At 31.1% G+C, this 12,551-nt stretch overlaps 1 protein-coding gene across 2 annotated transcripts in view; it reads left to right on the top strand.

The window, feature by feature from the left end:
* ct (homeobox protein, cut) overlaps window positions 1-12,551 on the top strand; it is a 102,068-nt gene that overhangs the window by 27,526 nt on the left and 61,991 nt on the right. The gene's annotated exons all lie outside the window — the stretch shown is intronic.

Below are 12,551 nucleotides of genomic sequence, written 5' to 3'. Positions count from 1 at the left end.
TAAAAAGATTTTGAGTTATCTATCATAGCTTTGGCAATCTTTAGATTTTCTTCTTTGGTAAAAACAAACGTATTTGCTTTCTTTCATTTATTTGATTTATTTAAGTTAATCCAAAGCAATCATCTACATTTAATCAAATCTTTTGAAACTTTTCTCATTTTATTTTTCTGTTTTTTTTTTTTGCCGTTTTTTCATCTACTCTCTATCTGGCATTTATATTTGATATTCATCATTTTTATGGGAGTTTTCAAGAGCATTTCATTCTCAATGTTTTTTGTAACTTTTCCTTTAGATGGTTGGCATATAATAATCTTTGGGAAAAACTTATTACATTTCAAATTATAATTTTTTTCTTATAGAACATCGTTCATGTAGATTTCTATATAACCAAAGACCCTCTCCAAGGACCTTAAGCAACCATTTCCTATTATAACTATGTGGCCATAATGGCTTTTTCAGATATTGCCAAATACTTATAGGATGGGGCAGTGAATAGCTTTTACTATTTTTCATTTCCAATCTGATTTTTTTTCTCGCCATTTTTAAGTTTTATCTATAGTTGTATGTGTATGGGAAGAGCTAAAGGAATAAGTTCTTGATTTCTTCAATTCCTTTTTTGTGACTTATATATAGTATACATGGATTTCTGGTAGTTGTTGGTATTTCTTCGTTAGTATTTCCAATAAAATGATTACATTTTTTTTTGCTCCCCCGTTTCTTCTGAACTGGTGAATGGAGACCATTTCTTCTTTTGCTATCATTTGCCGTGCCATCTTTTATACCCCTACAGGATATGTATACCATTTTTTTTCATTCTATGCTTCTGCATGGATTCATCTATTCCGGTGGCATTGCGCTCATCCTTTCCAAACACCTCCAAGCCAAGGGGGGATTTGTAGCTTTCCTTTTTATTCAATAGCCATCCCTACTAAATAGAAGACATTAATAAAATTTCCACCGCATGCGAGTAGAAGAGATAGAGAACAACAACGATGAGTCTTTGTACATACACAAAGACACACAATCATCGGCAGCAGATCCTACATTATCCTGCTGATGATGCCGATGCTGCTGATGAAGAAAATACAAAAAAAAAATAAAATTGCAGCAATAAAAAAAGTGTAGGAAAAACAGCTATTATTTGGAGTAGATTTTTTCTCCTTTGCCCTCACATAAACTCTCTCAGTCTATTTTCCTAAGGCAGACAGACAAATGAAGGAACAAAGTCAGTCTCCCCTTGCCTTTACCCCAGGGCCAGGGGAATGTATGGTGATTCCGCTTTTTTCCTAGATCCTTATATTTTTTATAGAATTTCGTTCTTTTTTCTCGAAATATATACTGAAAAAAAAGTAACAGTCGCGCCTTAAACCATTTCTAGGTGGCAACCTTCTAACCATTCTGCTGTTATTACAACAATAACAGCCATCAGTGAAGGTTGAGGTTGTTGGCAAACGGAATTTTACATAAAACATTTGGGCTGACAGAAATAGTTGCTTGTGAATTCCCTTGCAGTTGAACTATTTTACTCATGTACTCCTCTGAGTGTTTTCTATTCGGGTGTTCGCCATAACCCCCAAAGGATTCTCTAGTGCAGTGCTATGCCATCAATACCAACTCGTTTGGGGTAATACAAAAAAAATTAGTTTTTTTTTGCCTTTACATATACAATCTAATAGGTATTCCTCCTTATTACTTCTCCACTCTCTCTCACTCTTTTTCCATAAATATATATCTAGTTTTGAATTACACTTCCCCTCTTGAACCCCTTGTAAAGGTAAAAATGAAGAACTAAAAGGCTTAGAGTCCTTTTCACTATGTTATTTATTGAGTTCCCATCGTTCGATGTCGTCGTATTGTGCTACTCTATGGCTCCACCAAGTTTCTGTTTGGTGTTGCATAGGGATTTTCGACGTACAACATTATCGTCATCATCATCCATCGGCTACATCGTCTTTTCGATTCATACACATGAAGAACATTCAAGGCATATGTCCATACAAATATATACGTACGTATTGGCCCCCAATACGTACTAGCGAGTGTGCGTGCGTACCCTGTGTAGATGTGTGAGGGGATTGCTGGTGGTCCATGCCTAGCTGGGTTTGCCGTTGTACTCATCATCATCATCGTTGTTTTTGTTGTTCCTGTTTTATTCGCATACGTATTTATCGACCAATGATATTGGAAATATGTCAGATGAATGCGTTGCGCAAAAGGCATTGGCATCGGTCTCTTCCCCAAAGGCAACAACAACAACATTAACCTATGGCATACGTTATTGGGAGGTTATTATTCGGCAGTGAATGGTAATCGATACAACAAAATGACGTAGACGAAAGCGAAGTAAATGAAACGACCCCTTTAGCATTTGTTGTAGTCTATGCAGGCTGCTCCTTAATAGGGGCAGTTAATAGGGGATTAAAGTAAATATTATTGATTAACTGTAAAGCGTGAAATTAAAATCATTTAAATATTTTCTTTGTTTTTAAATTAAAACCCGATTTTCTTTTTATACCGAATTCAATAATGTGAGGCTATACATGGTCAGGAAAAAAATGATCAAATTCAAGATTTCCCATGAAACTATTTCGTATGGCAAAATATAAATACTAAATTTTAGTACAGGAAGTACTAATACTATTACAAAAGCTTGGGTTTAGAAAGTTATTGTTATGTACAAAAATTTAGTACATAAAGCCAGTTCATCCATTCAGAGCAAAACATATCATAGCAGTATGTTATTGTATATATAAATTAGCATTAAATATTTAGCATTTATATACTTACGTTTAAAAAATGGTTCTTTATACATACTGACATTCTTAAAAGAGGACAACACTTGAAGAAGGGAAAGAATAATTTCAAGTTAATTTATTAGTTTCTTATTTTATTTTTATCACAAAATTTGCTTATATACACGTAAACAAAAGTAATTTTACACCATCAAAATTTTTATTAAAATTCAATTATTTTGTGGAATATTTTTGAAATATTAGCATTTTTTAAATTTATTATATTTATTCACATTATTTGGTAATAAAATTATTTATTTCTTGATTTATTAAATTACGTCCATTTATATTTTCCCCCATAATCCCAACATTGCAAAATCCCGTCGGCTTTTCTAATCTGTGGCATTTTTTTTCGCAGCCACAGCCACACACCGATGCTTATATACACATACATACAAACACATATACATTCATCTCGAATCACAAAAATGGTATTAACTACCCATATTTACTACCTTTATATGCAACTGTTCAATCAATCTCTTCTGCTAAATAAAACACTCATAATACTTTTGCTCTCACTTCATATGAGAACAAGGATTGAGTGATTTTTAACCAAAACAGAGAGTACGAGAGTGGAATGCGGCCGGTTTGTATTTTTATTGTATTTTCAAATTGCACTCAATTTAATGTATTAAGGTTTTTGTTGTCGTTGTTGTTCAACTGATGATTGAGAGAAAGAGAGTTGAGGTCTTAAAGATGTATGTGTAATTTTTATTTGTGTGTGTGTGTGTGTGTGTTTTTGCCAAAACGAAATGAAGCGCCCTAATAAATGAGAGAATGAGATATACAAGAGTTATATGTTCTCAATTCTCGATGATGACGATGTGATAGTTATTGGGATTGTGTGCTGAGACTTGTTGTTGTTTTTATTGCTAGCAACTTGAAACGCATCAAACGTGCTAGAGTGCACCTCATTGTATGCCATCGCAATCCATATTGACATTTTACTAATACCTTTACAAAATGTCATGTGTATTAAACTCTTAAGCTAAAGATTCTCATACTCAGAGATACTTAAAGCAAACAGAGAGTAGTAGATGACTCCTTGTTTATAGCAGCACCTATTTAGTGGTATTTGATGAGGGAGGGGGTCACACGGAGAGCCAAGTACCGACATCCATCTACTCAAAATGTGTGTTCAATTCGATGTATGTTCGATAAAACGACGTCGTTCATACATTGGGGATACCACAAAGTACTATGTGTGACTGTGTGTTTACCAATCTACTGAGTTCATACCCTCCCAGCCCAGTCAACCCAGCCAGTCATCCACTTTGGATGGCAGACAACAGCAACAACAACTACAACAACAATATCGACACCACAAAGCATTTGAGCTAAAATGCATTACACACGCACACCAACCCAACCACTCAACAGTACTCTCATACATTAAACGTCCCCTATAATGTTCGTATAGTATCTATGTGCGTCTGCTATGGATTCATTGGGAATATTTGTATGAATGTGTGTGGCTGAGTCTGTGCGAGTGTATGTGTGGGTCTTTGATTGTAGCTCAATGGGTTTTTTTCGTTCATTTCTTTAGTACATAGATAGATTTTTAACAAACCTGATTGGATGTTATTGACTGCGGGACATTGAGCAGCGGCAGCAATAACAACAATAACAACACCTCAACTGCCATAGTATTTTACGTTTTATGGCTTATGTGCGGACATACATACCGACAATCTATATAGATTTTTACAAGGTGGTATATAGAGAATAATAACGAACGTCATATGGACATACAGTCATACACATAATAATGTTTTGGGGATACGTAGCGTAGGTACTCTTTTGCACATGTGAAAGACATGAAAGAAACATGAAATGTTGTTGGCTTTATCCATGATGCCAAACGAGGGGGTCCCTCTAGTGGGAAAGAATGAATGAAAATTGGTTGGGATGTGGACGAATAAACGAAATGGTTCGATGGCTAGATGTATAGATGGATGGTTGGGCATAAAGGTTGTTCTCTAGGTTGTATGATGAGCGCTGCTGGTTGATGTACTTTTATAAAACTTACTATTAGTTAGTTTATAAGGACGTATGGTATATGTATGTGTGTCCATTGCATTTCGGTATATTCATGGGTATATGATCATGCCAACATGTATGTATGAAATTCATGATTGACGTGGTTATTATATGGCAATGTCATATTTCTGCAGGAAAAATATTTTTGAAAAGGCAAGAAAATGACGTTTGATTAAAATTGGTTTAAGCTTGAAGTATACCGCATATGATGAATAGCAGAAGGTCCACATTGAATTGTATCTAGAATAAAAGGAATTTGGTTAAGCAAAAGAATATGTAGGAATATTTTACAAAAATCCAATAGAAACCAAGCGAAGAGAATGTTTGAATGTACTAAAACTTAGTACAAATTAAAAATTATGTCAAGAGTTTTGAAATGAATAACTTTATATTCCTTTGAGAATAATTTCAAATATGTACTAAATATTTAGTACTCAGCTATTAAGTTAAAAATCAATTTTCCAAAATTTTATAATGTGACATTTGTGAAATTACCTAATTTAAAAAAAAATTGTCAGTAGTTTAGTACATATTTAGGTTCTGGTTTATATAAACGCACCATTAAAACATTTTCAAATATGTACTAAAATTTTAGTACTAAGAAGAAACTAAAACTTACTTTTGGAAAGATTAGAAGAAATCTTTGGAATTAAAATCTTGACCATATTTCTTTACAAATACCAAACCTTCGTTACTATTTCAGCATCTACTAAAATTCTATGCATTGACCTTTGATTATAATTTTCAACCTATCTGGGATTAATAACTTCTATGTCCTGAATTTAATAACCAGCCAGAACTGCCTTCTTAATTTTCATAATTCCTTTTTGGCCAAATTGATTTTTTACCATCAATTGTAATCTATAAAATGTTATGGGTTTTTATCCCCCAAAATTTATGTACATTCCTATATACAATCCTTGGGGTTTTGTAAGTATTGGGGCCATATAATAAATTTCCATTTTTACCACTCTTTCTCGAGTATGCTGCGAATCCTGCTCAAGTTTTTTTTCAACTTTCTTTGGTTCGATGCTTTCGTTTTTTTCAGTCGATTTTCTCTGACTATACTTTATTATTGCCAACGACCAGCTTTTCTTTTATGTGTATTTTTATTTGGATTGCTGATGCTGTTATTGTTGTTTTTGTTGTGGAGTCTGCTCCAGCTGCTGCCTGGCTGCCATTCGTCCAATCGAATTCAATTGACTCTCAATGCTCCTCTCTACTACTACTACGATTGCTATGTACCACCCAAATAAGAAAGGAAAAATAACGTAAAATAAAACGAATTTTTATATTCCTTTTGCCATACTTTGACACTTGAACACAAAAAAACACGAAGAAAGGCATCGAAAAGCGTGGTAAGGTGGGGGCTACATCCCAAACCCAAAAATGTTAACGAACGAATGAAGGAATCCCATACATACAGACACACTCTCACCCAATATCTGGTATAAAGGACAACCAATTGTGTGTACAAGTGTGTGTGGTGTACATAATCGAAAAAACATCCAATGAACCCAATGCAAAATGGGACTTTTTTTCCTACTAAGAAGGGATCTCTGTTGTCGAAATGGAAGGGGGAATGGGGGAAACTGAAGGTATATAAACTGTTTTCTATATACAATTGGTAAAAAATTGCTATTCTCCCTTGACAGCTGCAGAAACCAAGACGAAACGTTAATACCCGAGTGGGTATTGAATTCCTGTTCACCAGTCAGTCCTCCTTTTTTCGGTTGTTTTCCTTATGTTTTGTGCTTTCGTTAAGCACATAAATTTTCTTTGGAAAATACTTCTGGAAAGGGGGAGGAGGCGAGAGAAGATGGCTGGCTGGGCAACTGGAGACACATTTTACCACATTTCAACACCATTAACAAACCTTCTTACCAATAATGACATTTCTCCCCACTAAGTAGAACTCACGATTCGTTATCCTGCTGCGATTTTCCTCCAAAGAAATCCTCCCTTACACCTCGCCACACACAGATTCTGTGAGTGGAGCTTTTTTCCTTTCTATATGTATTTATTGAATTTTTATAAGTAATAAAAGAAAAAAGGAAAAGAAAAACGTCATTGCTTTCTTTTATTTGTGATTTTTTTCCGAATCCTCATTTCTCGATGGCGATGATAGTGTTGTTGTTGTTGTCGTCCTTTGGTATTCTCCTATAGACGGCGCTCTATCGCAGGCGCTTTGCTGGTGGAAAAAACTCTCAATTTTTCGGCTAAAACTCATATACTCACTCTCTTTTTCTCTTATGGTCGTTAACTTTTCTTTTTTCCCAATGTGTTTTTTTTTGCTATACAATGCTGTGTGAGGAAAATCTTTTTTTTTAATACACACACACACACTCACACAAATACTCTGACACATACATGAAGACACTCAAACGTATTGGTGATATATTTGTAAATGCCCTTTACATCCATCCAGTCATCCTTGCACGCACATACACACACATACACGAACACTTTTAACAGGGCCATAGTCATGCAGCCTTCATCCCCCTGAGTAGGGTAAGAAAAGCTGTGTGCTATGTGAGCTATGTCCTGTGCTGTCCTGGGGCTTGAGAATGTATGTGTAAGCATATATAGTCAACATTGATTACGATTGGGAATCCATCTATAAAACTCTATACCCGTTGGGTGTATGTGTCTGATGTGTGTGCCTGTGTGTATGTTCAGCCCCAGCTTATAGAATTCTGGTCTGAACCAAACACACAAAAAAAGGATATGTATAAAAATTTCATACATTTTACGAGGCATATCGTCCCCGTCCCCCCTCCACTCTGTTTGGTTTATACATATGTATATATGTCTATCTATATACATTCATATAAATGACATTAACTTAATACAACCCAAAGTACCACCTACTTTTTCTGATGTTGATTCTGGTGTTCGTTCATTCGTTTTGTATGGATTTTTTCTGTTTTCCGTTTCATTTTTTTTTGTAGCTGTTGTGGAAAAAGTATTTTACTTTATGTGATTTTTCTTCTTTTTTCTCCATTTGTATCGGTGTCTCTGTGGATGTGTGTGTAAGCCATAGAATTTTCCTTTTTTGCCTTGATTGTCTTTATTTGCTTGAGTGAAGAGGGCTTCACTTGAAATACACAGAGCAAGAAGAAGCAAAAAAAACTCGTTTTGAAGAGAAGAAACGTACGTTATAAAAAGTATTTTAGCATTTTTCTTATTTAGTATTTGAATTGCATGAACAAATATATACCCGGGCCAAAGATAGATGGATAGATAGATATATTTTCATTTATACTCGCATCAGTTAAGGACAGACGTATAGACAGAATCAGAGCATACTTTTAGGTGCTAAGCTTAAATCTCTTCAGAAGAACTCGTTTACACCTTCTTTAAAGCGCCCTCCCAATCATTGTAGTTTTAAATAAAACCTGGGGAGTAGGAGGTGAAATAAAAATTTGCCACAAAATAAATTTCTTAGGTTTAACTAATATACAATTAGAAACAAACTAATGTCATTATATTAAAAACACATAAAACTATGCTACAATATAATTCAGTCTATTTATTTGATTTTAAAATTGTTATAATGAGACTAAGTTTTATTGTTTTGCTTGATCTATATTCCAGAATTTAGGTTAAGATAAAACGATTTATTTTAAAAACATTAATTGATTCTTTTATTAAACAGAGGATAATATATTTTCATCTTTTGTAATGTAATGGCTTAGGGGTTTCCAACTTAAAAAAATTCTTATAATTATAATACGACCAACATTTTTTCTAATTTGTGTTTGATTGAAAAAATATTCCTTTCATTTCTATCCTTTACAAAATGTTATTTTCTTAGAAGTTATTTATCCTAAAAGTATGCAATAAAAAATAATCAAAATTTTTTGTTAATAAGTTGAAGTTAGCCTTTCTTTATAAACGATGTTTGTACAAATTTAAAATTTTTGTAATCTATATAAAGTTTTCTTTTCTTAAAAGTAACTTCACAGATATTTATCCTAAAAGTAGGCTATAAAAAGTGATACACTTTTTTGCTTATAAATTGAAGTTATTTTTTTATTTTAATTTTTTATTATATAAAGTGGAGTAATATCTTTATATGTTGCCAAGCATGGCCAATGAATTTGACTTTTCTGATATCGAAATAATTGAAACTAGCTGCCCCTGTTATCTTCGAAACATATATATATATATATATATATATATATATATATATATATATATATATATATATATATATATATATATATATATATATATATATATATATATATATATATATATATATATATATATATATATATATATATATATATATATATATATATATATATATATATATATATATATATATATATATATATATATATATATATATATATAAAACAAGAAGAGAGAATAAAAACAGAATAAACATTTCATTTGTTTATTATCTATCTGTCTTTTCATTGCTTCAGCAATCCCCCATTATTGAAAAAGTATTGCATACAGGCAGCCATATTTTTTTAAGATAATCATACAGAGAAGAAATGATTCGTTTTACTAAACAAATAAAACCAATCACATTTTATTCTTACTTTTGATATAGGAAACTGGCCCAGAGGATGTCTAAAGGGAGTGGTGGAGGAACAAATAATGAAGAGGTCTCTTTTCATTTCTAGATATGGGGCTTTAGCCTTATCTTATCACTCGAGAGTGGTAGGGTGAATTATTGCGTTTGTGTGTTACCAAATGAAAACTTAACCAATAGACAGCAATCTTTCAGTGATTACCCAGAAATCTTTGAAGATTTATGATTCAGTAAATGCCATAGGAAAAAATAAGCAATTTCGAAAACATTTATATATAAATAACCGCCTAGTATTTATAAGTCTAAAAACGAACAGCTATACGTCTGAGATCGCGTATAAAAACAGAATTTTTTATTGCTATTATTTTATTTTTGAGAAATATTAATATTAAGATTTTATCGTTATCTTTTAGTACAATGAAATTTTTGAGAGAAAAAAAAAACTTAATAATAATAATACAATAATATCATTATAATATCTTTGTGTTTTGCTGCTACTCATTTTATGGCCCCCAAACACTAAATAAATACACCAAGAAATATATAGACATATATGAATGTATATATGAGAATGCTATATATATCGCGCTATATATCCATCTTATAACGAATTGATAATATTCTGTTTATAATTTTATAAATTAGGTTTGTTGTTCTTATACTAATTGTTTTTGCTATTTTTATTACCATAGGAGATGTGTGTATGGACTTTATTGAAATAGTTACTTAAACTGCTCAATGAAGAATGATATTAGAGATATCTTTAAATGTTTTTTTTTGTTCGTTCTAAATCAGGCTAAATGTGTTATCATTTGAACAGTTGTTAATGGTTATTTGAAGAGTTTAAAACGGAAATTTTGTGGTTGAAAAATAATCGAAGGAAAAAATAACTAAAATTAAACTAAACCGAATAGTATGAAAAATCTGAAAATATATGGTAATTACAAAAAAAGGCGAAACTGATTTAAACAACATTATTTCTTAAGAAAATTATACAATTAAATTGAAAATTGACTAAATTAAAAAATTAAAATTAATAAAAAAAATAAAATTAATAAATAAATAAATAAAAAATTGTAAAACAACACAAGCAGCTCTTTTTATTATTGTCAAACATCTAAATAACTATATATATTTTTAAAATATGAGAAATGATAAATTTCTAAAATTACATAAATATATCAGAAAGGAAAATGTAAACTTTACAACAAATAATAGCAAATTAAAATTAGAATATTTTTTAATTAATAAATAATATACAAATATTTTTTTTCTGCAAAACTAGATCTTATATTCTTCTAATTTAATAAAAAAAAAAAAATTTTTCAAATATTACTTGTTTAAATTTTTAATTATGTGTTTTTTTAAAGATAAAATAAACAAAAAATAGTTTTTTTAATATTTAAATATAAAATAAAACTTTTCGAAAATATTTAAATTTAAAATTTTTTTTGTTTTTAAGAAATAATATATTAATGTTTTTTCCATATTTATCTCTTTTCAGGTAATTATTATCAGCATTATCTTATTAGAATTCATTAAATATAAGTAAGTACGTAAATCATTTTATAGAAGTATCACCATAGTTTTTTTTTTTAAACCCCATCCACGTTTTTACAAAATTCCATCCTGTCAGACAGTAGTTGAAAACCACAATTATTTGTCTGACAATTTATTTCTGGCCACAGTTTTCTTTTTTTCCTGGTTGGGACCTATTCATTTCCTCTCCATACAAAATCTACTAATGATGTACCCAACATTTCTTTCGATTACCTTTGTTGCTTTGTTGAGGGATTTTTTTGTGCTCTGTGGGGCCATTGGTCTCAAGCAACTTCAAAATTCATTCAAAAATCATCATATTGCATTGTGTAGGCGCGCGTGGATGCAAATATTTTTTATAGTGACTGGAAGGTGCTGGTGATGATGATGATATTCAGGCCAGAGAAAAGGTGCGTTTATTACCAAAAAAAAAAATCTTTTACTCCAACGAATACAGGATTTGTCTTCATACTGCTGGAGTTATAAGAGAAAGGAGAGTATTTGCAATTCAAGGCTGTCTGTAAAGCTTAAAAATTATGAATGAATATCGAGGCGAACTTAAAAAGAGTTGAAATTGTGGCTGTTGTTGATGTATAACTTGCCTTAGTTTTTTTCCTTCGTATTTTCTAAAGTGTTAAGATAATTTATGAGCTATTGAAGCGACATAAAATTGCCTTCAAGCAGAAGTTAGCTTTAACATAAATGGTCTTATTGTTGGTTGATTACACCTAAAACGATATGGTGATATTTAAAAAAAAAATTAAGGCATAAGAAATGGTATCAACCTACTGTTAAGTAAATCAAACATACAAAGACATTAAAAGGTCCACAGATTAAGAATGACGAAGAAAATGCATACAAACAAAAACTCATTCATGAAGTGTAAAAAATATGTAATTTAAGGCTTCTTAAAATAGGTCATATTTTTATAAAATTCAATCACCCACAAAATATGCAACACAAATGCTCCATATTGTAGGGTAGTACTGCATATTAGTTATTGCTTCAAATAATTACTTTTTTTAAAAATTTTAATACAATTTCTTAAAAATTCGATATATTGGCGTATATTTTTGAAAAAAGAATTGTGTACCTTCTTTTTTATTAGATTTTTATCCTCTAAACATTAAAGCAAATCATAGTTTTTTTTTATTACATATTTACCCAGCTTTTTAATTGCTTCCCATATTACGAACAAAGTAATATATGCTCTAACAATTAATTTTCACAATTTTATTAAGCCCAAAAATGCTAATAAAAACTATTTCACAAATTATAGAAACCCCCAAAAAAGCTAAGAAGAACAAAAAAAAAAAAAAACTTGGCACTCAACAAATACGAAAAACTGCGACTAAAGCAATAATTATAGCAAATATTGCAATTTTATGTTCTTGGTCTATACTCTGTATATTCTTGGCTGTTTGTTTTTTGTTTTTGATATTCTTATATTAGGCAGACTAACTAAAATAGATAAAACGACAATGCCAATTAATCAAGAATTCTTAAATAATGATTTGACTATTTTTATTGAAACAACAACCAGGGCAAATAAAATCTGAGGCAGACATACACAAGATCAAAATTTGCACAACAGTATTTCATTTTATTTTCCCCTTTGCTTTTCTCTC

Source organism: Haematobia irritans, chromosome 3 (genome assembly GCF_050003625.1).
Source record: "Haematobia irritans isolate KBUSLIRL chromosome 3, ASM5000362v1, whole genome shotgun sequence".
Lineage (NCBI taxonomy): Eukaryota > Metazoa > Arthropoda > Insecta > Diptera > Muscidae > Haematobia > Haematobia irritans.
This window is presented reverse-complemented; position numbering and strand designations above follow the sequence as displayed.